This window comes from Thunnus maccoyii, chromosome 23, assembly GCF_910596095.1.
Source record: "Thunnus maccoyii chromosome 23, fThuMac1.1, whole genome shotgun sequence".
In the NCBI taxonomy this organism is placed as follows: Eukaryota; Metazoa; Chordata; class Actinopteri; order Scombriformes; family Scombridae; genus Thunnus; species Thunnus maccoyii.
In genome coordinates, this window is record NC_056555.1 from 2,977,759 (window position 1) to 3,003,157 (window position 25,399).

At 40.3% G+C, this 25,399-nt stretch overlaps 1 protein-coding gene across 1 annotated transcript in view; it reads right to left on the reverse strand.

The window, feature by feature from the left end:
• tmtc1 (transmembrane O-mannosyltransferase targeting cadherins 1) overlaps positions 1 to 25,399 on the reverse strand; it is a 154,711-nt gene that overhangs the window by 63,884 nt on the left and 65,428 nt on the right. The window lies entirely within an intron of this gene.

Here is a 25,399-nt window from a genome sequence, read left to right on the forward strand (position 1 = left end):
ATCTCCATTGTCTGGTTGTTGGCCTATGACCTAAGTCCCATGATAATGCAAGAGGTGCATGATCAGATATAGTAATTGGAAAAATCTTTATGTCTTCTATCCTGTGTAACTTGGCTTTGTGGTTTAAAAAAAGATAGATTCTAGAATAAGATGAATGTCTATGTGAATAAAAAGCCAGAGAATTTTTTGGTTTCTCATGTTCTATTTCTGATAGGTGTGTCTCCTGCAAAAATGCTATCTGACAGTTGGCTCTTTTTAACCTATTAAGGATTTTCTTCCTATTTACAGGACTATGGAGAGTTTGATTACAGCTTATAACCTTAAGTGATCCCATGACTCAAAATTAGAATCAGGAAGAATATTAATTTTGCCCTTGATGAAGGTGATGGGGAAAAAAAGCAAATGTAGAGGAGAAAGTTGAAAGTAGAACATAGTATACTGTATCTATGTGTATGATTGTATGAATTTGAGTGAGTGGGTGTATGAAGGTAAGTATCTCCAGTAGGTATGGGTGGATAATGGAGTTGGGTATCTAAACACAGAAAAAATATGTAAAAGTAAAATACATATATAAATAGATGCACAAATAAGATTAAAACATTGTATGTGAAATAATTAGTCATTGGAAGTACAGCAGTAAAATCATCATATAGACATTTTCACGTGTAAATTCTCATGTTAAATAAGGATGTGTTCGGACAATTCTCCATCTCAGTTGTTGGGATGGCCTTTTTCTTTACATAGTCCATGGCTTTGGTAGCATCCACAAACTCCTTCTCCTCGTTGTTGTGGAAGATGTGGAATCTGGCAGGGAGGAGACTCCTGGTCTTCCTCGAAGCATCTTCCTGACATCTGTGATGGCAGCTCTGGCTTTGGTGACGGCTGTGTAGTCTGGGCATATGGCGATTGGATTGCTGTTGTAGTTGAGTTTACCACTATAGTCACTGGCTTTCCTAAGGATGCCCATGGCGTCTCCATCATTGTGTAATTTTGCAATGATTACCCATGGCTTGTCTCCCGGTCTTCTCTATGTCAGGCTGCGGTGTGAGCACTCGATCTGTACATCTTTGTCCATCTGGAACACTTCATTAAGAAGTTTGGAAACTTCTGCGGGAGAGTTTGATCCTGGTTGCTCAGTGACCTGACAATCCGAATGTTTTCTCTCCTGATCCTCCCCTCCATGTCCTCCCACTTTTCTTTTAAATCTTCTACTTGCTTCTTGAGGTCTGTCACAGTGGTTTGTACTGACTCTACTTTGTCCGACAATGTTGGCGGTCCTTCCTCCACGGCTTTTGCGTTAGTTTTTACGTGATTATTTTATGTGCAGATTGCGGTTGTATGTTAATATTTTGAGTTTTCACTTCTTTAACTTTTCAAAATCATCTAAAGCACTCTTCAGCTCTTCCCTTATTACATTGGATTTGTCTTTCCTTAAACAGGAGAGGATATCAGCCTTGATCGATGCGATGTTCATGGTCAGACCTACTGTGGGTACGCTTGGGGTTTGATCAGGGTTATCTGAACTCTTCACCAAGGAGGTGTTAGGCCTTGGATTGGATGGTATTTGTATTTTTGAAGATTTGACAGCATCCACATTGATTTTTACTGACCTTTAACTACACTTTGGTTTATTAATGATAGATTTTGAGCATTTATGTGCAATTTAAAAATAAAGTAAATATCATTTGAAATTAGTAGGAATTCTGCGGGAGTTTTGAAAGGTGTGTCTTACTCCATTTGTTGCTCACTAAAGGGGTTTATCTTTTAAGGAAATTTAAGTTAGAATTTTAAGTTAGAAGTTTTTTTCCAAGTTAGGCAGAGTGTGTAAAACTCTGGTTATTCTATCATTAACAATGTTTCTTTATAAATGTTTTCACAAACACATACAAAACTGTAAAAATCTAACTATTCAAACGTGTTCTATGTTGATAAATCAGGCCCAGGATGCTTTCAGATAAATAATCTTTCGCATTTATTTGTGATCTCTCAGTAGCTTTGTCATATTTAAACCTCCATAATTTAACAGCATGTATCTATCCACGTTCTTGCAATTTTATAACAAGGTCATCAAGGTCAACTTCCATCCACATATTTCTATCGATCCAACCATCAAGCCAAGGTCATCTGTGAACTCTCCCTCCAGACCACACACTCCTATACATTAGCCTGAGGTAGAAACTAAAGAAGCAGCTTTGACTGCAGAAAAAAGGCAGCAGGAGAATAACATGAGAGAGAGAGGATCATACAGATAGAGAGAGAGGGAAGCATGGAGAATCCATTCAACACCCCATCACTTTGTGATGTTTCCCTTGTGCAGAGCTTTCAAAGCATTGTAGAGACAGCCAGAGAAGAGATCTCACAGGAATTCTACACACATTCTGTCTGTCTCACACTGTCTCGTGTATTTCATCTCTTCCCCGCTCTCCCTTTGCTCTCTACTCCTTTTTCTCCTTTTCTATATTTGTCTTTGACTAAGTCTTTGCTCTGTCTGTTCTGCTGAGGTTTGCGGCGCTGAGAGACAGAATGACAAAGAGGAGTCAGACTCTGCAGATGCTGCCTTCGGCTGAGTTACCGTGAAAGCGTTTGGTCTCAAATAAGCAAGGCTGTTTTCCTCACTGACTACCACTACACTTATTTCTAGAGAGGCGCTGTGCACAAGATGTTTTTAATGGGCTTAAAATTCACAAAAACTTGCTCTCAGTGCAGAATCCGAGTACAGGGAATTATAATTGAAGAAGATGTACAGTCAATAAAAAGAAGTTAATGAGTAAAAGAGAGATGTTTTGGACATGACTGGAGTGTGGACTGTGCAAGCCACTATTAGGAATAAGTCACTATAGATGACATCAGCTTCATTTGCTGAAAGATTTATATGAAGATGAAACAACCTTCTGTAGTGCAAACAACAAACATGTGGGGAAGCAGAGTCACATCACATGACATCATTATAAAAATATGTGACAAATAAATGTTGTATGCTGTTTAGCTGAGTGATGATAGACATCAGATGCTCATCAGATGAGGTGTTTTAACTGCTACGGCAAGTCCAAATGTCTGCCATGACAAAGGTTTAATGTTTGCTAACACAATAACTTTACAGGGTGTTATAATGACAGATGTTTTTCAGCATGTTGTAGGGCTCATCTGCAGCTTTAAAATTGGTTTGTGAAGACATTTTTTTTGTACTCAGAGAGATGGATGAGTATTTTATGGCCCAGCATTTAGTTTGGATGAATGTCAAGTGGTGTAATTACCTTATCTTAACTCTCTCTACTTCTACTAACTTTAACTGTCCTTTACTGGTCTAGAAAAACTAGACGATAGCATATATCTACAATATTTAATAAGTTGTGAAATGTTATTAAGAGGAGCCATGGTGTACTAATACATATTTGAGTATTTCCACATTAGCAGTTCCAAACGTAACTGTGATTCTGTACGTGATTGTACAAGGCCCTGCACACCCACACAGGTTTTTTCAAATACTCTGCACTGATTAGAAATCATATCAGGTTGAAGCAGAGTGAAGCTACTGTATGCTGGCAATTGTGCAATATTGCAACATTTTATGTACCAATAATGTCACTGAAGCACACACACACACACAGTCCTGAGAAGAGCTCTAATCAGGGAGCATACTGTAGGTAAAACACCTTTATTTACTATATAAATACATAGCAATCTATGAGAAAACTGGTTATTTTACTTTCCATAGTAATGGTTGTCTACCAAGAAAAAGGAAAAGGAAATGCTATGTAAACCTCTGTATTGTTAATGCACTGACCCAAATTAAAATCATGTTTATTTCCCTGTACTGTGTGATAGACAATCCTGTATTTGCATCTTTACTAAACAGAATGTTTACTACTTTAACTTGAATTGAATTCTAGCATTTTAAGAGTGAAGCACAAGCATTTTTAAATAATAGTATAAATTCACTTTTTTCATCACTGAGTGACTGCAGTCTGCCTCTCAAGCTGTATACAGCTCCAACAGCTTTCACCAGTGAGGGAGGGCAACCCACGTGTAGCCTGAGAGGCAAAACCCATCAGACTCTAATAGATGTTACACCAATACAGCATGTTAAACATATTTAATTATGCAGTATGTTAACAGCATTTCAAACAAAAAGACCATTTACACCACTGTTATAGTGCCACTTTAACAGGTGTGTCCCTTTAAGAATGCGTTGCTCATTTGAAACTGACGAAAAGCCGCGTGCCGCCTGACAGCATTTGTAATATCAACGCATCTTTTCGAGGTTGGATGAATAAAAATCGAACCGAGAGCGGCTGTTGTAAAGACACAGCTCTCCAGGGCTGTAAATGCAAAGCAACACAACATCCTTGGGAAAAATCAGTCAGATGGAGCAACGCTCAGAAGATTGGTTTCACGCCGGAAAGTGAAAGAATGAGACACCCCCGCATGCACATGCACACGCACACACACACACACACACACACACACACACACACACACACACACACACAGAGGGGGTGAGAGTGAGAGGAACAGACAGATGTTGTTGGTGTCGGGCCTCAACTTTTCCCGTAGGATCATGGGAAAGACGATTCTGTGTATCTGCATAACAGGATGCTAATTTACCATGACAACTGTGACCGCGGCAACAGCGCAGGATGAATGGAGGGGAGGAGGTGTGTGTTTGGAGGAGGAGGGGTGATGTGGGAGGTTGGAAGTAAGACAGAAAATTGAGTTTGGCTGATTGTTTTGAAGAAAGGTCGGGGGGGGTGTCAGCTTCCTCACAGACATGAAAAGCCGACAGTGAGGGAGACACACACACACACACACACACACACACACAAATAAAATCCACTGTCCCACTTGGAGTGTGATAGCATCTTATTTGTGGATTATGGTCAGTAATTGTGGCTGCTCAGTCTCTCTGCTTTCTAAACTGCAGCTCATTTCAAGCCCTCGATGCTCCACTCACAGCTGAAATTCTTTACATTCCTCCCTCTGAGTGGCATTTCCTCTCGTCCTCCTCCTCCTCTTCTTCTTCCTCACCATGTGCCACAGCTACACTCACCCAGCTACTGTGGCTGAAACACGACAGGGCCACAGAACAAGACTCCAGGCTAAAATTGAGTCACTGGATCTGTTGAGTGGCCTCTGTAGTGACCTCAGAGCTGCTCCATATCAGCATTTTAACATTGTCATGATAATGCCAAGACGTTAAGTAATAAGCATCTGATAAAACCCTGACAGCTGTGGGTGTTCCATGACATTCGCTACTACAGATAATGTTCAATTTCTATGAATTTATAACATTTAAGGACAGAACTTTTCAGAATGTGTCAGAGCTTCATGCAGGACAGACATTAATAAAACATTTTAATACTCTTACATTTCATCGGATGGCAGACTGACTCAGTCATTGCCATGCACGTTCTCTATTTAACTGTCTGCCTTTAGAGGCTTAAAAAAAGCAGGAAACTCAAAATAAAGGAGAAATGATAGTTACCTGATGCAAATTTGCCTGTTTGGCCACAATTTGTGTTTAATGTGCAAAGCCAGTGGATGGAATGGAGCCAGATGTGAAGGTTAATCAGACTAGAGGGTGGTATTCTGGGTGAAATATTCTTTCCATCTATTTCTTCTCATTCCCACTGGGAAAGTGAAATCGACCATTTCTAACCCTGTCTAGTCCCACTAGTGTATTTACCATCTCACCTAATGCTTTTCCTTCAATTTGTGAAGACAGCTTAAAGGCAGGATAAACAGCTTAAGCTCAAGAGGTACTGCTCACTAAAACGAGTTTTTTGAGCTGTAAACTAAATTATGACTGTACTGTGATGAAACACATCAGTGCTAGTATTAATACTGACATTGACACCAAATTTATAAAAAAAACAGCATTTCATGTGTTGAAAACGGCTCAGCCTGTCATCTGCTGTTAACAATCAGCCCTGAGGAGGCGGGGCAAATGCTGACATAGAGTTGACCGTTTGGGAGTTCTCTATGTTATGACCATTTATATAAATGGTAGAATGATAACGCACACCTCCCTCAGCCCCACACACATTTTCAAATACATGCTGATCAAGAGAGAGAGTGTTAGCTTCAGGAGCTAAAGGCAGCTACAGAGGCGCTGGCCTGCTGGAGGGGGGTCTCTCCAACTGCGACTGTCCAGCTGCTGGCAGCCACAAAAACAGAACAGCTGTCTGTTCCTGCAGTTATCAGTTGGTAAAAATCTTGTTTTAAAGTGTTTAATCGCGGTGTAACCAGAACTCAGCCGAAACTGTCTGTCCTGTCTGTCAGCTGAACTTGTCCACTGTGGAACAGCTCTGTAGAAAATGGCATTTAGGTGGAGCTGCTTGGCAGTGGACAGGTTCAGCTGACAGGTCGGCTGCTGGAGCAGCTCCGCCACTGCGAAGCAGGGCTGCAGAGCTGCGGTTGGACATGTTCAGTAATGGCTCCAGTTACACCACCATTTAATGTTTTAAAACAAGATTTTACCAGCAGGATAACTGCAGGAACAGCCAGCCGGAGAGATAAAGAGCTACAGGACAAAAATGCAAAATGTCTTCTGGCCTGTTTAAATGCAGTTACACTGATTGTCTTCTTCTCATTATTATGATATGTCGCTTAGCTCCCCCTGCCCCCCTTTCAGCCCCTTGCCCTCTTTTTAGCATTTTTCACTTACGCAGGGGTGGAGTTAGGCTCAGCCTTCAGGGTGCAGTTACCCTTTAAATAAAAGGAGACCTGATTAATTTGGTAAAGACAATCGTGTTGTGCATTTTGTGAGTCTACAGCCATTCTAGCAGCTCTATCAGGTTGTATTTAGTTGTTGCTTTGAGCTAAATGTTAACATCAGCATGCTAACATGCTGAATATGACAATGCTAACATGCTGATATTTAGCAGGTTCACCATCTCAGTTTAGCAGTGTTAGCATGCTAACATTTGCTAATTGGCACTTACCACAGAGTACAGCTGAGGCTGACATCATGAGTTTTGCAGGTATTTTGTCATAGATTAAAGTATTGGACAAATTTAGAGGACACAATCGACACAATGTCAGGAATTTGTTTAAAAGTTACATTTTAATGTAAGCATAAGTATAGAAACACACACATCCGCCCATAGTGACACATGGCCTACCAGCCAAAAGCTTAACACATGTGTATACATAAACACACACACACACACACACACACACACACACACACACACACACACAAATGCACAAAAATATTGTCTTTACTGGGTCTGACTGAGTGCTCTGCTTTATTTTACATTTTCCTCAGACAGGATTCAGACTGAAACACGTCTGCTATGTGTGTGTGCATGCTCACATTTCTTCTCTGTCTCCTTCTCTCTGAGTTGATGTCATGTAATGCAACGTCTTATGATGTGTGATGTAGTGTGAAGCGTTGCTCCGGGGCAGTCAGAGAGCTGAAATGCTTCACAGCTCTCTGTCACTGACAAAACCGGCACTCTGCCTGCATGCTATCTGTGTATGTGTGTGTGTGTGTGTGTGTGTGTGTTTGCGTGTGTGTGCGTGTGTGTGTGTGTGTGTGTGACAGACTCAAGGTGCCCTTTTTGTCAATTAACTCTGTGAAAAGCCTCAGCTCATCTCTTGTCAGTTCACCTGACTGCCATATTATCCTCCATCGGAACCTGGAGACTTGGAAACTGTTGTCAAGATTGCAGTTTGATTGCTGTAGGAAACACAAGTGCAGTTGTTGGAGCTGACAAATTAAAACACTTAAGAGTACAGTGGGGGCCAATGTCACCTGAATCTTTTGTTACTGTCTACTGTCAGTAAGTGTGTACCCTGTCCTGACCAGTGAACTTTTGAGGCACTTGTGAATAATGATCGTTCTCCCTCTGAGACAAAGGGAGATGGATGTGCTGTGATGTTGCTGTACTGCTGCAAAACCTCTTAGAGAAGAAGATCTATCTGGATAGTATGAAGCATCTGACCTTGACACTGCAGACTGTGATAGAAGTTCTTTCTCCTACCAGCTGTTAACTTTTGTTTCTTTTGACCATAAATAGGATCCTTTCCTAAACTTAACCAACTAGTTTTAATAGCCTAAATATAACCAGACTGTAACCATAGCACTGGAGGGTCTGTTACAGTAACCCGTTTTTTTTTACAGGTCCAACTGTTTTTTGAATAATTTCCTAGAAATTATTTAATATGTCAATATAGTTCCTTAAAGTCCCCCTTCACTCAAAACTATGTTTTTCTTCTTGTTCCTTCACTCTGGTGTTTGGTTTTCACTGTGCAAAAATAAATGAAAAATATTTGCATTCAGAGACTCTGGATTTTTTAATGAGGCAGAAGGAGTAGATGTCATTTTAAGAATTTTTAATCAGGAACATTTTCTGTGGAAATCCCCTATTAGGCCGTATTCAGACCAAATCAGGTGGTGCGGCGTAAACGCCAGTCCTCCCATTCATTTGAATTTGGCCGTTTTGGCCGCTGCTGCGCCGCACTGGACTGTGGCTGGAATGTTGAGCCAGAGTCAACTTTTGGAGAAATGCAACATGACATCACTGCGGCTGAAGGCTGCGGTGGCCAATCACAGCCGAGATCAGACTGGTCAGAGTTGTAAATGCTGCCATGAGGGAGTAAAAACACGTTACTAGGTTAGTTTGATAACGTTAAAAGTAAAATTAGACTTTGCTGTCGGCTTCCCGACTCATTATAAGAAAGACGAGAGAAAAAAGAGAGAGAGAGAGAGCAGCTGTGGTCGAGCAGCTAGAGAGTGAATGAAGTGAGGGAGCGCTGGTGGCGTGAAAGCTGTGAATCAGATAAATAATACATTATTTTCTGATTGTTTCACTGCAGTTAGGTTCTAGAGCACAAATAAACACACCTACAACCCCCCCACACACCTCTGCTCGACCCTGCGGCTGAATGCCTGATTTGGTCTGAATGCAGCCTTAGAATGAAATTGTTACTGAAAGCAGATTATCTTGTCTTAAAATATATAATATTAAATTACAATTCAACAAATATACAGTAGAGATGGAAATTTCAAATGATAAAAGCATATTTACTTAGGTTTAAGTGGATATCTGTCTTTGGATATCTTATCTTATTTCGGATATCTTATTTAGTCATTAAGATTTTAGCACATTTTCCTCTAGAAATCAACATAAACTCTACACACATACATTACTACTATATAATTTCCGTGTTCTTTCTTATGAACTCACATAATTGAGTTGGTGCTTGCTGTGCATCTTTCTAAGAATTTTTTTTCTGTTTTGCCTAAAATTAGTGATAAAAACTGTAATCTTTTCCAGCAAGCAGGGCTATAACCAGAGCAAACATTTTACCAATTGTAGAAAGAAATTGGTACAATTCAGATCAGTAGCTTCCATCTATTCTTAAATGAATATTCAGTCTGTATGATTCTCTGATCTCTATCATCATCCTCTGTCTGACATCCTTTTCTTCCTTCTCTTTGACTGAGATGACTCCTTGACATAAAAGCTCTTCGGGCAGAGCAGGTGATTTTTCTTTGTCTTTAATCCCTCAGATGCTTATAAAAACATAACAAAGCTGATTACTAGCTACAATATATTACTGCTCTACTTTTATCCTACGATAATAATTTCACACTAATGGCAATAGAAGCATATGTGTGTGATGTGACAGTGACGGTGCTTAAAAAAAAAACCAACAGGAAACAAGGCAGAGTGATCCATCTCACCTTGTTCAGTCAAAAAATCAACCAACCAATTCAACAAACAAACTCAAGTCTGATCTTTGGAAAATATTCTCAAACTGTGACATTCACAAGAGGCTCAGTCAGCAGACTCTGGTGTGCTGGTTGCTATGGAAACCACCTGCTCACTGACTCATATCTGCCCTGTCCCCACCTAAACTAAATGAAAAGTTTTCAGATCGACTCTAACAGTGAAGGCTGTTTTTTTAAAGACTGCAGCAGATATGAATAAGGTTTGTTTTCACATTTTTTGTACATCAATACATTTTACTGCAGTTGGTTATGGTGATTACTAATTAATGAGAGCAGAAATAACTGCTGGGGAAAAGGCTGCTATCTTACATATTTATGTGTACTATGGAGACCTACACAAACACTGTATTAATCTGTTCAAGAGATTGAATAAATGCCTGACCGAGGCTGTGCTGCATCTTTACTGGGAGATCTGGACAGATTCTGACTCTACAATGCTTGATTTGCTCACTTTTCTTGACTTGTTTCATTACAGCTATACCAATACTTGATATCCACAGGGTAAAAAAAATACTTTCACATTCACAAAAACAACCAAAAAAAGTAATAACCTGTGGTAAAATTCATTGAGGTAACTACAGTGCTCCAGCAAGGAGCTTCACCAGGAGGGCAAGGGGGATGTTAGTATAGTGTGAAGGACATGAACCCTCACCAGCTTCCCACCTGCAACCACGTTTAGAACCAAAGACCAAGCTGGACGTACAGCTACAGCTCTCTGTGGCTTTATAGTGATGCTGGATCAGGTTGGGTCAGCGAACACACAGGAAAATCATCCTCTTGGAATCATGAATATAAGTACCAATTCTTGATTCTGAATGTTTGAATTCTACCCACTGATACAAGGGCAACCATTTTGAAATGTTTGACTACATTGAGTCATGTACTTATACTCTAAATGGAAAATAAGACTGAACTGTTGATTGATTTTTTACACAATTTCATAATTAGCGCTCCTCTGCAATCAAAAATAGAAAGGGGGGAGAGGGAAGAATCAAAGTCCAAACTAAAGGTTGTAAATTCAGGATGTAGGGCTCAGTTTAAATGCACTACAGTTTCTCCTGGTTAAAAATGTTCTGCTGTTGCTAGGGCTTGAAATGCACTTTTTAATCTTTTTATAATCATCTTCTCCCCCCTCAACTCCCCATACTTTGTGTCATGATCAGGGTTGCGTGCATTGGAGCATACACACACCCTCCCGAAATCACACTCATCCGCCTACCAGCTTAGGTCAAATGTGCATTGCATAAACCCCAGGGGAGGATTACTATCAGGCATCGTTACAGGCTCACAACCTCAGAGCTTTCCCAGAGAAAAGGCCCCAGCACTGCTCAGTATTATACCAGGGAGAGGTTTACTCTGCAAGTGCATGTGTGTGTGTTCCTCCCTGGAAGCTAAGGCCTGACGTGTCCAAAGAACCTGCTCATTAATCACAGAGACACAGAGATATTTGAGTGCACGCACACACACACGCTCTCTCTTTCTCTTCCTATCTCTCTTCCTATCTCTCCTGTGAGAACTCAGGAGCAGGTCCTCAGAGCCAGAAAGAACACTGTCTTCATATTAAAGTGATCTATCTTCAGTACCCTCGGATTTTATTGAGGATCTTTATGGAGAAACATGTTGCTTTTCTGTTTGTAATCTCCCAAATCCATAACAGGGAGAGGCAGTCCAAGCTGCAGGGAATGTTTTCTACAGTGAGACTAATGAACACAAAGAAAGTGTGTAAAAAAAAGCATCTATGCTCATAACTGTTCAACAGCTAATTGAGCTCAATTAACCTTCGCTTGACCTGCTGTCTGCTAAAAGACCTTTTTAAGAAAATTACCACAGCACAAGTAGATGTAAAAAATGTCAAAGGTTCAGCATAATGCTGCTGGGCCAGTAGCACTTAGGATGCCATTTTGTCTCTATCTCAGTCAGCTTCCTTAAAGGAAGATGCCACTTTGGGAATTAAATCTGTTGGTCAAGTGACTCATTAAAGCCCCTGTCTGTAGAATTTGAAAATGTCTAATTTAGGCCACTGATCACCCTGGAGGGATTATATATCATCTGTCCTGGGAACACCTTGGGATCCTCCAGTTGAAGCTGGATGATGCTGCTGAGAAGAGGGATGTCTGGGTTACCTTTCTCGGTCTGCTGCCACCGTCACCCAGGCTCGCATAAACAGCAAAGAATGGGTAGACCAAAAATGTCGACCTCATGGTGGCCAAAGTGGCAGAATAACCGATTTTGCTCGGACAACGCTACCATCCCTAGAGCCACGCTGCTCTTTTCTAAGTCAGTATGCATTGTACTGTAGCCTACACCAGACTGCAGGTACTCTAACTGCTTTATGATAGAGGTTAACATCAATGGTTAAACCAAAGATGTTCATTGTCAGAATAATTTGAAATATTAGTCTCTTTTTGTGTTGTTGGTTCTTGGTAAGAGGCTTGGTATTACTCTAAAAATAAAAGGGACAAGGAAGTGTCATGGCAACAGCTTCTTCATCCATCCAGTCCCTCCTGCTCCTCCGCATGAGAGAGCCCCCCCACTGAGCACTTATAAAAGAAGGTTAAAAACATTACTTTTCACAACAGTGTATGGCTAAATTCTGTGTGTGTGTGTGTGTGTGTGCACTGCACTAAAACCTGTTGATGCATATTTATCTTCTGTACTTGCCCTTTTATGATTGTGCTGCAATTGTCTTGTCATTTTATGTAAAGCATATTGTGTTGCCTTGTGTATAAAATGTGCTATATAATTAAACTTTGAATTGACTTGACTTGCATCTAAAACCCCCATTTAGCTCTTGTTATCCTGCACACTAGCATCTCCTGTCATTTCATTTCTGCAACCCTACACCCGGTCACCAGTTGTCGCACAGACAACACTTGACCCATTGCTCCATCAGGCCCAGTTTGTATCTGAAGTAGCCAGCTAGCACTCACTCTCTGCCAGATCATCAATACTGTCTTGGCATTAGAGTTTGACTCTGTCTGGGCTACTGTTATAACCTCCTGCCTGCTGACTGTGTCTGCTGGCATCACCTTGAGTCTGTTTTTGGGGTCCAAATCTGTGAACAGTTGTTATGGGTGGACAACAATGCAAAGCAGAGGCTTTCCTATATGCTGTGCTTTATTGCTAATGTTGCTGTTGTAGTTTTTTGTTGTCTCTCATTGCCCATTATTGTGACTTTCTAGGGAAACTGGTAAAATATACCGAAATATCTTGTTTTATAAGATAAAACTTGTTCTTTAAGAGTTTCTTCTTCTGCTGCTGCTGAAATAATGCTACTCTGCTTTTCACTCAAGATACATGGTGTTTAAAGATTTATCATTCACACTCACATGTATCATCAACAAGAGAAGTGTTTTTCTGTCTGTCTTCTTAACTTAATGAGTAATGAGACTAATTTGCCAAATACTGGTGTGTTTCTTTAAGATGAGTAGCTTCTTTGATAGAGAGTGGGAGAGGAGACATTCAACTGAGTGTGAGTGGGTGAGAGAAGAAGTATTTCAACTTTGGTGGAGCTTCCAAACCACACATTAGGTTTTCAGTGAGTGGGTTGCTTTGAGGTTTTCTGAATGCCAGCCAATTGTGGTGGTTCGAAGAGTGTCTGTGCTTCTGTGTTTTTGTACTTATGAGGACCCAATGTCTTCACAAGTCTTCACATATAGATATTGAGTATTTCTCTGAAGTGCGGACAGTTTGGCCAGTCCTTCCTCCTTTACAGTCTAGTAACTGCAAGAGTGTATACTTTACTGCCAGCTATTTTTTAACAGGCACCATAAGTTTTCAGACTAATTTCCACCTTTCCAAACAGACATTGGTTTCAGTTCATTTAAGTAAACTATGAAAAATCCAGGAGCAAAGAATGAAACTTGCTTGAGAAAGCTGATGTACAGGTCAACAATAATGTAAGGCACGTTTGAGTTTATCTATATTTCCTAAAGCAGGTGTCACAACAATAGATACTGTATAGACAAATTTGGTTTGTAAGTGGAAGTACAGAGGCTGAAATTCCTGCAGTGGCACCTTACTTGTAAACCAGCATATATCACTGTGTGAAGGCTTTCACTTTTCAGCACTCTTGCCAAGAAAATCTTCGAGGAAATCCTGTAGAGCCAAATATGATGAAAATGTAGTCATCAAAATCAAAAGTCTTACCATTGATTTAATATGGAATTGTGCTGCATCTAAACTCCACCTCGCTGTTTGGCTACCAGCTGACTGCTAGAGTCCAATCATATCCATGCAGGTGTACAGCATTGCCACATAACTTGATACTTCTGTTACTCTGCTGATGCCTTCATTCTAACGTGGTTTGCCGCTGCAGCTCTCTCAACCACCTTACCCCCTGTGTGCTAAGCTTTTGCTTTGTTGCTTTGCTTTGTTTGCATTGTCGATTTAACTAAGATCTAATGGTTCCTTATGTTTGTTATTTTTGATAGTTCTCCCAGGACAATCCTCACTGCTGTTCAGATTCTTTGCAAGCTCCCTCAAAGAGAGCACCTTTTTCCGTCAAATCCAACTCTGTGACCAATTGATATAATCAGTAAATTCCTTGATGTAAGTGTCTGTGCCAAAGTTGAACCAGGGAGTTGTTAAGTTACTTATGATGGCTGTTTACAATGTACAGTTTGGGTCATCATTTACTGACCCAAACTATATTTTAGTTTGGCAAACCTAGATCGTCTGACTGCACCATCACTCTTGTTTTTAGCAATGTCGTGTTACCAGATCTCATAAAATAACTTGGTGATTTATTGTTATTAGTTGTGATAGGAATTATGACAAAACCGCAAAAATAAAGCTTTAAAAAAGAAGCTACTTTAGGGTTGACACCCAACTTTTTTATTTTACTCAATGAAGCTTCTCAGAAGTATAGGAATACAGACATATTTGTGTGAGTGTGTAAGGAACAGACTAAATGAGAGGCAGAGAGAGTATTCTGGGTAACATTATGCTGAGTAATGTGTGGCCATTACAGCACAGAAAATGTGTGAAAGAGAATAAAGACATTAGTTGGGGAATGCTAGGAACAGAGATCAAGAGATGGGGTGATGTAGTTGCAGAACATTCTAATGAGTAGCGAGTGAGCGTCGAAGCAGATAGAGAGAGAGAGAGAGTCTCTGTTCCTCCTCACCTCGTTTCTCTCCATGGCTTTAAAAACAAAATGCCTCTCACATCTCCCTGATGTCCTCATTATTGCCTGTCTGCTCCTGAGCCAGCAGGAAATCTCCTCACATTTCAGGGAAATGTAGAGTTAGGTGTCAAGGAAAGCAGGGTAGGAGTTATGCAGCATGTCAGAGAGGTGAAGAGGGAACGAGAGGAATGAAGCAAAAAAAAAAAAAAGGTGGAAGGAATGCAGGGGGAAAACTACTGCATAATACATGTTGGAGGAAGAGGACAGAGAGAGGCCAGGTCAGACTAAGAGAGGAAGATAGAGAGTTAAGTGATAAAACTGCAGAGTTGAAAGCATTTTTCAGGTCAAAAAGGCCTTTGTTCCTGCTGTCCAGAGTCATGTTTCATTATTTTCATCTGTTCTATTTGTCTTCCAGTCCCCCTGCTGTCTTTCACTAACTCTGAAAACTTAAAAGCTCAGGTCGACTTTCAGAGATCACCCTTTCAAGTGCAGACTTGAGGGTTGCAGCTTTGCTACTGTTTCTCATTTATGGTATGGTAGGATAAGCAATATGTCACATATACTGTAGATGTGGGAACCATACAGTGGCTTCCTTGGAATAACATGAGACTAAGGCTCTCTACACATGATCAGCACAGCACAGTGCAGGTAAAGCAAGATGTAGTTCATGTCACCAACTGGGTATAGTAGCAGGAAAGCACTTGTTTCTTATCTGATTTTTCACAAACCAGCCAGCCCCGTCTGACTTCTGCCATGATAGCTTTCCTACCAAGACCCTGCTCTGATTTTAAAGTGGTGTTGCACAGTTGTGAGAATACTGAAACACAATGAGAATACATTTGATGAGAATCCTACCGGACACAGGACCAGGCTGGACACTGTTGCCACTTACTGTGGCAAGTACACCTGACCCAACCAGTGCAAACGCGCGACCACACTGGTGAAGGTGATCAATCTCAGTCCTCAAGGAGGTGATATAGTTAAAGCTAATAAGAGTGTTTCCATGACCACAGTAGTAAACAAACATTAGGGCTGTAGTCTCCCGGTCGATTGGTTGGTCGATATATTCTTGTCCAACCAAATTCTCATTTGTCGGGCAATCGCTAGTTATACACCCGGACCCACCCCGGGTGTCGTGTCAGGGGCTTCCAACCCATGAAAATTTAGTGAGAAGATAGCTCTGAGTCAAATGATGCACCAAACGCCCCCTTTTATGAGAACACACACAGAGCCTGAAGCAGAAAGCCTGGGTTAACAAAGAAAGTTGATAACCACCGTCGTGATACTACTTGCAAGTTTAGGGTTTGTCAAGCCAGCTCACACAAAGAAAGCCTGGGTATCTTGAAACTGCTTCGTAGTTCACCTCACTGGCCAGAGTCACAGCATTGACTGGCAGGAGGTCAAATGTCATAGATCTTAGTGTAGATCAGGCTGGAGAAACTGTAAGTTTGATTTCACAGGTTTTTCACTTGATGAAAACATGTATGTTTGATCATGGGTGTCACTGTTTCCTTTCTAAATAAATCTTCTCCAGTGGAGTACCGCAGGATAAAATCCTATCAAATGAGGTTTCACGGTCTAATGAGGATCCATGTGAGAGTTCTTCAGATTAAGAATCTTGGGACTCCGATGGCTGCTAATTAGGATCCGATCCAAAGAGCCTCATTATGAGTGATCACCATCATTTCACATTAAACACATTTACATGAGATGCATTACACAATTATACATTGTAGGTGAATGAGCAGACGAGGCCTCCTGCTGACTATATTAGTATGCTAATGGTATGCAAGCTATTTCTGGCTCTGGTTATTACTGCTGTGACCCAGCGCTGAGAACAGGCCTTCATTAGCTCTTCTAGAAGTCTCTAAGACCACAGAGGGCACACATACTATTTGCATGCACGAACACACATAGGTACATATATATTCTCAACAGTAACAAACAGGAATTTCAAGAATGCATGTCACAGTGAAGAAAGTGGTACTCTTCTGCCAAAGCAGGTGTTACTAAGCACCCACAGGTAGCCCAAACTTTTGACATATTCACTGTCATACTGAGCAACATAGCCATTAGTCGACTAGTCGTCACACATTTAATGACAATATATATTATTTATCTAGGCTATCTAATGTTAGAGCAGCCGTGCTAAGTGGTTTGCGTTAGACTGACGTTAACCGTTTCAGATATGTTATGTTTGAGGTCGACAAATGATATGCAAATGTTTGTCTGTAGAGTTTGCATGTCACTTTCTTGAGATCACCTTTACCCTCTTGAAATGATCCCAAACTTTGGATTTCCTGCCTGACATAGTAACTAACTATCTAATAACCGCAGGGACCAGCTGTGTAAATGCGAAAGTCTGTTCCTGACTGACTGAGTGACGCCACTTCCTGTGTCCGTCATTTCAAATTAAAAGCCTTCTAGCATTTCAAACACAATCCAACCAGTAGGTTTGACCTAATTTTGACAAGGCACAGCTTCCGAATGGAGTGTGATACAGCACACATGTAAGCCCCAGTAGCTGGTGCAAGCCGACCAGATTAGCTCCAACTCTCCCCCCGGCAGTTTTATTATATCGAACATTTGTTATATTTCTATCAAGGAAAATTATATCGAGACAATTAGTATTATCGTTTTATCGTCCAGCCCTAATTTCACTCATGCTTATAAATTGTAAAATAATCACTAATGATGGAGAGAAACCAGGAAAACTTCCAGCTACTTGAAAAACTAGAAAACCTAGTAAAAGCTCTAAAGGTCCCATGGTTTTACTCAAGCAAAACACAGAGGCTCAATCTCATTCTGATCCCTACATCTACCAGTTTTATTCTCTGCTTGCATGTGGGCTGTCTAAAATCTAAAACCAGGTGGTGTGAAGTGAAAGGTGAACAATAAAATCTTAGCGAGTCTGAACTCGTGCTTATTAATTACTTTCCACAACCACTAAGCAAAAGTGGTATTACTAGATAGCGGAGGAAATATTAGTTCTGTCTAGTTTTCTGAAACAACCCTTTCAAGATGGTTTAGTAGTGTTAATTTTGCTATTTGTTTTTATTTAGTCTTAATCCTGTGTCAAATGTCCTCTTTAGTCTTTATCATATTTATTCTATCTCATCCTGATTTTTTTAGTCAAGTTTTAGTTGACTAAGAGTCTGCTCTCATCTTTTTTCGTGTTTGATGACGTTAGGGCTGTCTCATCATCGTCTCGTCATGGAAAAAAACATATTTAGTCATAGTTTTTGTTAATGAAATTAACATTTTGGTTTAGAAAAACTTGCAGATCACAGTACACTAGGCTAAAATTCAGAATTAAGTAAAGTCAAAATAAAAAGAACCATCAATTACATTACATACACACCATCTAATCATATTTTTTTTTCATCTAGCACATGCTGTTATTTTAAGTTTAAAAAGTACATAATATACAGTAACTCATCTCAGGAGGCAAGGCATGTATCAGTTTCCATGGCGACGGACAATTCGTGCTCATGGTGGAGAATGCGTCCCACACCTTACTAGTATGTTATTCCCTCCTCCTTAATACAGTAGTCCTCCACAGCCTTGAGTGTGACTTCACATGGAGTGACACTACATAGTGAAGAGCCACAATTTATCTCTGCTTGGATCTGATTGGTCCAGAGGGTCTGAAGGACAGTGTCTGATAATCTGAGGATTATTCCACACTCCACTTTTATTGCTTGTTAATGAGTTAACAAGCTATTAAGCTGCCAAAGAGGTGTTGAATGTTAAAGAATATATCGTGAGGAGGACATTAATTATAAAGAATCAGAGGAATCAGGCCGTGGCAGTGAGGCAGACACTCAGTGGATATGTTCAGTAAATGCAGCCAGAGTGAGACACTGAGAATAAAGAGCATATCTGACAGGCAGAAGGAGATAAATCCTTGAGAGCAGCAGTATGTACACTCTGCCTCCCCTGTTGCTAATTAGCCACGTCTGGGAGGAACATGGAGCAGATGCTCAACTGAGCTGAAAAAACAAATACAGTCCCTCCAACATCCCCCTCTTCCACTCCTTCATCTCCATTTCCATTGCTCTTCGGTTCCCTGAGTGAGTGATCACACACTCAGCACAGAGCCAAATAAAGGGGCATAGCATATTTATTTTCACGCACAGCAAAAATACACACAAACACACACACATAAACAGTAAATGATTAAAATTTAATGAAGCTGGAGTTCTTGTGTCTTCCTGCCTGACCAGGTGTCTGCAGGCAGAGTCACAGCACAGCATCTAATATTAATAGAAGAAAACTGCAGACAGCACCACTGCCTAACCATCGAGGGACTGATAACAAAAAAATGCTGCTCGCATTTTTTTTGGCATTTTAATTTTATTTGTTTAATAAATGATGAGTAAAATGCACTAATGATGAGAACTCAAATGGTGAATAAAATGAGTAAAAGCAGGAATATGGAAGAATGCAAAGTACTAAAGGTCCATCCTGCGATTGTGTGTGTTCCATGAGGGGTCATTCAAGGGGAGTTATGATTAGGGGTTATTGAGGTGAGATTAATTATTAAATTTAGGGTTAGCAAATTTAGTCAGCCTTAAAAGAGTACTCCAGCATTTTTTTGAAGTCCACATTAGACTGTTGAAGAATGAAAAATGAAAAAAAGCTGCATTAGCTTCTACAGGTTGAAAGGTGCACCTCAGACTACACCCAACATCACAGCTGGGTGTAGTCAGGTGTGATATGTTCTACTTGTGACTACAGTCATGCGATGTAGCTTAGAACTGCAGCACAGCGGTACATCAGTGTTGCACAGGCTATAGAAAAAGCATGTTGTCACCACTAGTTATCAGGGAAAGACAGATTATTAGACTAGGTGAAGTTCTTTAAATGTGAAGTCTGAGATCAGGATGACACTGATGATATCATTATGACCTCATCATAGAAAACATTACACTGTAAGGTTTTCACAGGCTGAGTAGTAAACTGTCTACTATAGTCAGTGTACTACTAGGTATATACTAGGTATTGGTATGCTACATTTTGTAGGGGCAACATGCAGTTGGGGACGTGGATCTCATGTTGTGAGCACTATGTATCTCCTCCACTGCCATAGGCCAAATACTGTACATCCACTGTCTCCACTTGAGAATCTGTGATGTGCCAGTGGGAGCGCCTTGCATCATCCCCTACCTTGTACAAGTACCTTGTATTTAATGTAGAAGTGAAATGTGATGTGTACATCACATTAATGGATTAGACATTCCAGTCTCTGGCATATTAGAGGCTGATTAAAGATGTATCCTGTGTGAACAAAGCAGAGCTAATTTGACATTCAGAATGTCTCCAAGGAAGCATTTTTTAATTTAATATAGGATGATGGATTATGGAATAAGACTGATTGGGAATTCACATCAAATGAAAGTGGTGCATAAGCATTCCGGCATTGTCCATCCATTCAATCCACACAGTCCCTTACCGCTGTTTGAGCATCTCTGTCCTCAGAGCCAGCTGTCCTGTCAGCAGCATGAAAGAACAGCAGGCAGCCAAACACTATTCAATAGGCAGAGTAACCTCAAAAATATATTAGGCAAAAATTAATTTATAGTCTTGGAGTCAGTGTGGATTATTACATTTGATAAAATGGAAGCATATCTGTTCCAGAGACAAGTGAGTGATGGACACCACAAGCATTTTGAACGTGGATTGCCCCTTAAAGTCTACAGCCATGCTAGAGGCTCTGTAGGCTGTACTGTAGGTACAGTGGCCCTTTGAGCTTACTGCTAACATCAGCATGTTAACATGCTTACAATGAAAATGCTAACATTCTGATTTTCAGCAGGTAATGTTTACCATGGTCACCACCTTAGCGTAGCATGTTAGCATGCTAACATTTGATGATCAGCAGTAAAAAGAAAAAAAAAGAACAGAAAAAGAACAGCTGAGGCTAACGGGAATGTCATTAGTTTTGATGGTATTTAGTCATGAACCAAACTATTGAATCTTCACCTGATGATGAAAAGTCAGAAAGGAAAGTCAGAGGATCAAAGTTATTATAATCCAAAATGAATATCTACACCAACACAGCTGGTAGATATAGAGGTATTTCACTGGATAAGTGAAAACTTTGGCCTACTGAGATGAGAGGTCATTAGGATTCATCCTCTAGGAATCATGACTGTCTCTATAGAATTCCATTGCGACTGATCACATTTTTGTTGAGATTTTCAGTGTGAGCCAAAGTGGTGGACCAACCGACATTGAATGACAACGAGACGATTCTACATCTGGTTTGTTTGGTCAATTCTTCATTCCATCCCACAGTACATGTCAGACAATAGTTACTGACCCTGCAGGGCCTGCATTGTTCGTAGGGGGGCGCCATGTTTACTGCTGTCTTATATCAACATTAATACGCTGTGACCTGTTTGTGACATGCTGTGGACAGTTTTAGGAAGCTTGCTGGTGAAACTGTTACTTTGCCCAAAGCATGACTGCAGGGCATCCAGTGCTAACAGCCTTCATGTTACTGATGGACAAGTGAGGCTGCAGCATGCATACTAGTATGGTGTCTGAGCAGCGAGTCCAAGGTAATTGGATTTGGAAATAACCATGCGAGCATTTTAATGCAACTGGGAAAAGTGATTTTTGTATGCTTGCCGCTGGAGGAGATGTTTTTTCTTTGTTTCACAGAACATTGGTTTTACTTTATCCTTTTCTGCATGCACAATATAGGCTGAGGCTCCAAGCGCTGCATTGCTTTTTATTTCGCTTGTACCACTTTATCCTTAATCGTCCCGTGAATGAGTCAAATATTAGCCAGTGCCATGTCTATATTTGCAGCAGCTGACCTCTATTTTAGAGTAAATCTCAGAGGATCAATCCACACAAGCAGCATATGAATTGACTTTCATTTTCCATGGTAAAAATATGCTAATGGAGTTGAGTCTGCGCGGGCTCGATTTAACATGACATTTCCATTCAACAGAAAATAATCACCGTACCAACAATCACTTCTAACAGTCCTTTATTTATTCAGGAAAAGTTCCATTTAGATCAAGATGTCTTTAATACGTACAGTATATTCCCCGTCTGGAGAAAGAGATTGGTCAATTGTTAGAGCATTTATACCGAGGTATCGATCCCTTTAATATCTCTGGTTGTTATGAGTGCATGAGCACAGATGCTTCGTATAACACAGGATCTTTGCATCAGTGTGTGCAGGACCTTGAGTTGTCAGGTATGAAGTTCACTGGATTATCCACAAACAGAAATTCCCATTGGTTTACTTTATCTAAAAACTGTTGTATCAATATCATGATATGATAGAGGTATTGGGATCTACATACTGTACAGCAGCAACAAGTAGAGATGTCCAGAGCCGATGATATGGAACAACACATCCTCACACACACACACACATTCTAACACACACACTCACACACTGTCGCTTTCATACTCACACACACGCTGCTACTTTGTATATATCAAGTGCAATACAACCTCCAGGATAGTGTAGACACTGATTATAGTCTGTATTTATTGCCATTTATATATAATTCTATTGTTGCAGTATTTTCACATCTGAAGTTGTAGTAAGATATTTATTATGTTGCTATGTATATATTTTGTGTAATACTTCACTACTATCACTACTATCATATTGAACTATTTTATTTTATTCTCTATTTATTTGGTTTTATCCAAGCTGCTACACTGAGGATTGCTGCCAAATTGTATTTCATTGTGTATTAATACAATGACAATAAAGAATCTATCTATCTATCTATTGTTGTTATCTATGCTCTTTTCTTTTTCTTCTGCCTACTTTATTTTTCCTAACCTATTGTTCTTTTCTTTCTACTTTATGTTTACTATTGTATGATTGGAGAGGCTGGCGGTGTCTCATCTCAAGAACTGAGAAACCTTGAAACCTAAGGTTCAGTATCAAGGCTGATCCGGGCATAACTTAAATGGGTATCAGCTTAAGAAAAACAGATCCAATGCAGATCCTTTTTCACTGTGTTCTGCTGTGTTGGTCCACCTCAGCCTGCTGGTGTTGCAGCGCTGCTCTCCTTTCCTCCTCCTCTCCAACAGTCAGGCTCTACAGTGTGAGCATGCCACTGCATGCAAGTGAAAATTTGTATGAATGTGAAAAAGTATTTGGAAGCACCTGTGAGTGATTCTGAGTTCAGAAATACATTAACTCAAGAATACACAGATTTGCTCTGACGTTAATTGCCATTAGCAAAGATCAGTGTAGAAAACATTCAGCTGGCAGCTTCTCGTTTTTAGGCAGCGCTGACAGTCACAATGGTTGAAATTACAAATGACGACAGTGGCAGATCATTTCAGCTGTCGCCAATTAACACTAATTCTGTGAGTAATTTAATGGCAGGCAAAATTTTAATTGCATGTTGTGCCAAAGATAGTTTGTGAGGGAGGAACCCTCATTCTGTTACACTGCTGTGCGATTGCAAGTGGACTGAGTGCTTCTGTAGTTCCAACAACTCCAACAGAGTGACATGTCTTCTTTCTCATGGATCAGGTCAATTTCAGGAGTCACATCCTCCAGTTAAACTGTAACTCATATTATATCGATCATTGAAACTTGAACCAGGACCTTCTGTGTAAGTAACTCGTGAAAAATAAGCTGTGACATTTAGTAACTACAGCAGTTATTTCATTGTGTCCGACACATTATCAACATTTAAGTAAATATAAGTAGAAAGATACACAGAAGTAAAGAACTCAGATTAGTATTAAGGCAGAAAAAGCAAAAGTAAGGTGGTTTTGTAGTTGTACATGAAGGGTTAGGGTGAAGCTATGATCTTATGGACATAGCCTCTGAAGCTACTTTGTAGCTAACGTAACTACATGTTGGGACGTGTTTTTAGGTATAAGTACACATGAAACATCACATGATATTGCAGTTCATGTGCAGGTGAGTGTGTTAGAGTCATTGAGCTGTTTAAATGGTGCATGGATGCATAAAAGGATCCATGGGGGTTAAGTTAACTTGAGTGTTTGATCAGATTATTTTTAACATTGATGAAAAACTGTATTGATTCTGACTGAATCGGCAGATACACACACACACACACTGTTAGGACCCTTCACTGACTTTACACTGTTAGATTTTCAAAGGTTTCTGTCTGAACAAACAGGACTTTTCAAAGTATTTTGATCTTAGCCATCTTCCAAAGAAATTTCTGCACACACACACACACACACACGCAGACACAGAGGCTCGCTTTGATGCATTTTGCCTTGTTGTCACCATCTTGTCATCTTCATCCTCTATCATTATTATAATCACATTTTCCCTCAGCATCCAGAGAAAACACAAACACCGAATCCCTTCGGGCCAGTTCTTCCAGGCTTTACCACAGATAATAACCTTGCACAACAGGAGGTGTGTATGTGTGTTTCTCTGCCAATTAGGTCTTTTTTGGTGGAGCAAGCCAGCCGGGCCGACAGTACAGCTTGTTACAACAGCTACGGAGAGCCAGGGAGGTCAAGCAGAACTCCCTGGGGCAGTTTTGGTCCTACTTCAAAGAAATGAGGAACTGTTAAGTGAATATAAACTAGCAGTCTATTTTGTGGGAGCTGACATTATTGGAAAGCACTTTTGCACAGTCAAGAGATACATGAACACAAATCCCATCTCAGTACAGACCCAGTCATTCCTTCTCTGTTTAAACAAACAGGACAAGATCCCATATCATCTTACTTTACATTGCTGCTGACAATTTTCCAAAGCATATTTACACTGACCTTCTGTATTCCAGGCATCTTGGATCAGATTTGGATTTTTGTTTTGCAATGTTTTAAATCATATATTTTTCAATATTTGTTTTTCAGTCGTCTATCTCAGTTCTAACCAGTAAAGCAGTCTACGACGGCAGCATAACAGCTTGTGAACAACTGCTCTCAACCTCTTTTCAAAAAATAGCTACCAATCAGAGTGACGTATATATGTTACCATATTTCTATGTTGCCACAGACAACATGTAAGACCTGGATAACATGTTACCTGGAACAGCATTTTGGATCAGGTCTGTTATGTTCGGGTCTATTCGGGGCGGGTCTGGCTGTGCTTGGGTCCCCCTCAGGTTGAGTGTCTCTTTTTTGAAAACTAATTTATGCACAAGGAGTTCAGGTAGGTTTTCCAAGGGTCTGTTTCTGGTGGGGTCCAACATTTTGGACCCGTAAAGACCTCTACTCTCCACACCACACAGAGTTCATTTCTCTTTTTATATATCTTCATTGGGGAGCAAAGCCAAGGCTGGATTACCAACCAGGCAACTGGCTCCTGCATTTGTATCTAATCTTGAGGGCCTTTCTCACAGAGTGGCCCTGTGTTAATATTTCAGTTGATATTATGCTTACATGGTGCATACTCTTAAACAGATTAGCATTTATTTAGGGTGGAAATGTGACTCAAAAAAAAGTCAGTTTACTAAACATCCAGCACATGTACATTGGGGCTGAATGTCAGAAACTGATTCTCACTAAATCTACTTATTTTTTCATGCAGGGATTTTTAGAAGATG